Consider the following 5,689-nt stretch of genomic DNA (forward strand, 5'->3'; position numbering starts at 1 on the left):
CTTATTGTGTCTATTGTCTGGGACACACAAATTGGTCTTTGATATTTATAGCAATACGTAAATAATGGCAGTCAATAACAATGACCAATAATAACAAAGAGGTAAGAGATTCCTGTTAATTATCCTCTGAAGCAGAGTTCACAGACACCTTTTCTTTTTAGTTTTTGCCTAAAATTAAATGGCAATTAGCAAGCAACAATTCCCATTCTTGGCCAGCAATTGACCACTGAGATGAAGTAAGTTCATATCCTTTTAAGTCTGTCACGGCAGCTCTCTTCTCTCTTCCCCCTGCAAATAGATGTTAGCTAGTTGGAAACACGGGAAGTTCCAACCATTGGGTAGTGATGATATTAAGGCACTTAACTTGTTTTTGTACATCTGATATGTTTCCATGGCAATAACAGTTGGAAGCCAGCAACTGAGAAGTAAGAATTCTGGTTTTTCCCCAGCTTCTGGCTGTTGACAAAGAGCCAGATTTTCAGACAAGCTGAAGAATCTCAGGATCTTTGATCTGGTGCACTTGTCATACTTCGTTAAAATAAAGATCACATAGTTCCTTTTTTGTGACCTTCTATTAATCTTCATGACTGTCAACTAATATTTAGGTCTCCCCCCACAGATTGAGGAGTTGGCCCCATGTAGTAAAGGAAACAGTTCTGAGCCTGTAGTCGGAATATCTGGGCTCAAATCTCACAAATTCTAGTGGTGGGAACTTGGACAAATTAGCTGGACTCTCAGAATCTCCATTTATTAACTAGAAGGCAGATTATTATTTACAAGGTGATTATAAGCATTACATGAAAGAAAATATGGAAAGCATTTTATATAGGGTACACCGTAATGAATGTCTATTGGACCTTAGTGAAGAAATGGGAAAGCAGAATAGTATGTATTTGTTTCCACCTCCACCTACCCCCACCCTCATGGACTTTTCCTCATCGACCTGAGAGGCAACACTCCCTTTTAACATTTTGTTGTAATCTTTGACCCAAAATAATTTCATGATATGTATTAGTTTCCTCTTGCTGCTGTAACAAATTACTCCAAACTTAGTGATTTAAACTACACAAATTGATTACCTCAGCATCTATAGGTCAGAAGTGCTGCTCATCATGGCTGGATTCTCTGCTCAGGGTCTCATAAGGTTGAAATCAAGGTATTGGCTGGACAGCAGTTCACATCTGGGATTCAGTGTCCTTTTCCAAGCTCACTGGTTGTTGGTTGAGTTCAATTCCTTCTCACACTTTCCAAGGATATGGATCCTTCTATCTCTGAGCCAGGGACTGTGCCTCAAATCCTTGTCATGCATTGAATCTCTCACATGTCTCTGGCACTGAGGTAGGAGAAAGTTCTGCTTCCCAGAGCTCATGTGACTACATTGGATCTAACTAATTCAGGGTAATTTCCCATGTTAAGGTCAGCTGATTCATGGCTTAATTACAACTGCAAAGTCCCTTGGCCACATAGCACAGCATATTCAAGGATGAAGAATATTTCATATTCATATTTCACCAGACAGTGAAAGTTGTGGGGACCAAAATTCTGCTGAGCATATGATGTGTCATATAGAAAAGGAATATAAGTTCATCCACTTTATCCGTTGCAAGTGGGGAACTGGAAAATGATGTGAAATAACTATGATCACCTAACTGTCTAGGAACAGAACCAAAATGACCCAACTTCCCTCTACATACGTCTGGTAGCCTTGTGATCTCCACACCGAACATCCTGGATCCTACTCTCTCCTCAATCATATTTCCAGCCTCAGCATCAGCCACCTGCTTTCTTACCTGCCATCTTGTAATTCAATTTGATGGCAAGAAAAATAAAATTCAGAAAATAAAAAAACCTCAGTGCCTGCTGTGAAGACCACATACTTAGGTACATGACAGAGAGTGCGCAGAAGACTAGGGAACTTCCTGCCCTACCTCTTCCGTTCCAGAAAGCAGCTCCCCAGCCTTGTTGGATACAACCACAGACAGACATGAGCCAGGACACGTCACAAGCACTGCTGACGCAGAGGCTTGTGGTACTGGTCTGGGGTGGCTATGTCAAATATCACATCACCACAATGTACGTTATACACGTCTCACAATTTTATTGGGAGGCTCACACTGGAGACAGATTTTTGGTGATGTGACAATCGGTGGCGGACAGGCTTCTCAGACTGCTCTTCGTGAAAACGCTTTCAGAGAACCTCACGTTCTCTGGAATATTTTCTGAAAGTCATGGGGCCAAGGAAGCTCCATTCCCAATTTTTCTATCCACAACCAACAGCATGGTACCTTTGTTTAGCCAGTAAGAAGTCTGAGTGTAAAGAAAGTTGGCCAACCAGTGAAAAGAAAAAATCTGGGCTAACTAAATACGCGGAATCAAAGATCCCCAGCACTTTGCCTAAACCATCAAGTTGATGCAGACATGCGTGTGCTAAGAGGGTTCCAGAAGCATGGTGACAATTATTCATGAGGAGGAGAGCCCCTCCCTTTCAGCTCTGTGTTTCACAGGAAAACCGGTGAAGATGCGGGGGTGGGGGGGCGGGCAGGTGGAATTTCAGAGATGTTACAAATAAGATTATGATCAAATAGAAAATTTCCCAGAAATGTTTACCTGATCTTTGAACTACTGTCTTCTCTAAGTAGGTCAGGAAATAAGGCTAAAGTGAAAATGTGGAAAGAGGAAATGGTCCCTCAGGTCCCAGCACAGAGCCCTGTACACTGGCCTCACACACTGATGCTCTACAAGTGAGTGTGTTATTCCTTCAGGGAAAGGATCTTGGGCTACAAATCTGCTTCAGTGCAGCTCTCGTGAAGCTGCATTTTACATCTTACCACTTGGAGTGCGTGTCCATGAGAATGGGCAAAGCCCAGACCAACTCTCTCCTGTTTATTTTCTAACAATACTTTATTCTCTTGGAAAACAAACATCCCCAAAGCCCCCAAGAACATTTGCGTTGTGGTTGATGATGTGATCACTGAGGAATACTCTTGCTCACTTTATAAATATTGCTTTGACTCAGAGAACACCTATCTCTTGAAAAAGACCCCCTTCCTCAGAATATTGTCTGTGTTTCCTCAGGGCACTATAGATAAACCAAGTCACAAAGGCTAGAGACTGAGTAGTATGATGTTCATTCCCCATGGGAGAGAGCCATTTGACGCAAAGCAAAGTTTGGATTTCTAACAGTAGCCCTAGTGATATTTCATGAATTTGGAGGTTGCATGAGGCGGTATTTACCCACTACCATTACAAACAAAAAAATTTAAAAAAAATCAGTGGCATGTGAGAAGAAATTAAATCTCATTCTTTCTCTAAGCTAAAAATAGGAATTCCTTGTTAAGCATTTCTCCTGGGTGTCTCTCCTTCAGTGGAGGGAGACTTTGGGATCCAGCCTCCACCTTGTTGTCACCATCCACTACATCTTCAAAGCTCACCCCATTCGACTGGCAGGTGGAGGAAAGTAAGAGAGCCGTGGTTTCCAGACTGTGCACAAACACAACTGGTGTGCTGCGGTGAATTCACAGGGGTGTCACAAGCTCTTTGAAAATGTTGGAGCAAACCCAGCAAAAATCAGCATCTTCTGGACACTGCAAAAACCACTGGCTCAAGGTGGTTGCAATTTGATCATTATATCAGGCTACCCTCATTTCTACAATGCTACATTATTTTCCTGAATATGATTGACATATAACATTGTGTGAGGTTAAGATGTACAACATATTGATTTGATACATTTGCATATTGCAATCTGATTACAACTGTAGTGTTAGCTGACACTTCTATCACACCACATAATTATTTTTTGTGGTGGGAACAGTTAAGATCTAATCTCTTAGCAACTTTGAAGTTTATAACAGGGTATCATTGCCTATAATCACTATGCTATGCATTAACTCTCCAGGACTTCTTTATCTACTGGTTCCCCAGTTTGTGCCCTTAAACAACATCTCCCCAATCCCTCCACTCCAGTCCCTGGTAAGCACCATTCTAATTTTCTTTTGCAAGTTCAGTTTTTTTTAGATTCCACAAACAAGTGATACCATACAATATGTGTTTTTCTCTGTCTGACTTCTCTCACTTAGCATAATGCCCCCAAAGTCCATCCGTACTATTGCAAATGGCAGGATTTCATTCTTACTTGTGGCTGATTAATATTCCATTATGTGTGTATATCTATATGTACCTATATACAGATATCTATATCTATACCTATATATACCTATATCTATATCTATGTATATCTCTGTATAGATATCTGTATCTATATGTCTCTATATATATCTCACAACTTCTTTATCCATTCATCTATTGGCAGTCACTTAGGTTCTTTCCACAGTTTGGCTATTGTGAATAATGCTGCAATAAACAAGGGAGTGCATATTTATCTTTGAACTTCTGTTTTCATTTCCTTTGGCTGTATATCCAGAATTGGAATTGCTGAACCATATAGTAGTTCTATTTTTTTTATGGAACTTCCATATTTTCTATAGTTGCTGAACCAATTTACATTCCCATCAACCCAACAAGGGTTCTCTTTTCCCCACATCCTCACCAACACTGATCTCTTTTCTTCTTGATGATAGCCATTCTAACAAGTGTGAGATGACACCTCATTGTGGTCCTGCTTTTCATTTCCCTGATTAGTGAAGTTTAGCATGTTTGCATGTACCTGCTGGCCATTTGAATGTCATCTTTGGAAAAATGTCTACTTAGTTCCTCTGCTCATTTTTTAATTGGATTGTTTGTTTGTTTGTTTGTTGTTATTGAGTTGTATGGGTTCTTTACAGGTTTGGATATTAACCTCTGATCTGATATCTTTTCAGAATATTTGCAAGTATTTTCTCCATTATGGAGGTTGTGTTTTCATTTTGAAATTTTTTTCTTTTGCTATGCAGAAGCTTTTTAGTTTGATGTAGTTCTATTTGTTGATTTTTGCATTGGTTGCTTGAGCTGTTGGCATCATATGCAAAAAGTCACTGCCTGGTCCAATGTCAAGGAGTTTCTTCCCTATGATTTCTTCTAGGAGTATTACAATATCAAGTCTTATGCTAAGTCTTTAACCCATCACTAGTTAATTTTCATGAGTGGTGTAACATAGGGGTCCAATTTTATTTTCCTTCATGTGGCTGACCTGTTTTCTCAACACAATTTACTGAAGAGACTGTCCTTTCCTCATTGACTGTTCTTGGGTCCCTTGTCAAATATTAGATGATCAGATGTGCAGGGATTTATTTCTGGGCTCTTGATTCTGTTCCATTGGTCTATGTGTCTATTTTTATGCTGTACCATACTATTTTAATTACTATAAGTTTGTAGCATTGCTTGAAATCAGAAAGTGTGATGCCTGGCTGCTTTTGAAACTCTTTATTTTTTATTTTTGACAGTTTCATTGTAATGTCTTGGAGAAAGTCGTTTTGTGTTAAGATAATAGGGCAATCTATTAGCTTTGTAAAGTCAGATATACAGTTATTTTCCCAGGTTTGGGAAGTTCTCAGATATCATTTCTTTAAATAAATGGCCTGTTCCCTTCTCTCTTTGTTCTCCTTTCATAAGACCGATTATTCAAATATTTGTTCTTTTTTTTAATTTTTATATTTGTTTTTGAGACAGAGACAGAGCATGAGTAGGGGAGGGGCAGAGAGAGGGAGACACAGAATCTGAAACAGGCTCCAGGCTCTGAGATATCAGCACA

The sequence above is a fragment of the Felis catus genome, chromosome A1, assembly GCF_018350175.1.
Source record: "Felis catus isolate Fca126 chromosome A1, F.catus_Fca126_mat1.0, whole genome shotgun sequence".
Lineage (NCBI taxonomy): Eukaryota > Metazoa > Chordata > Mammalia > Carnivora > Felidae > Felis > Felis catus.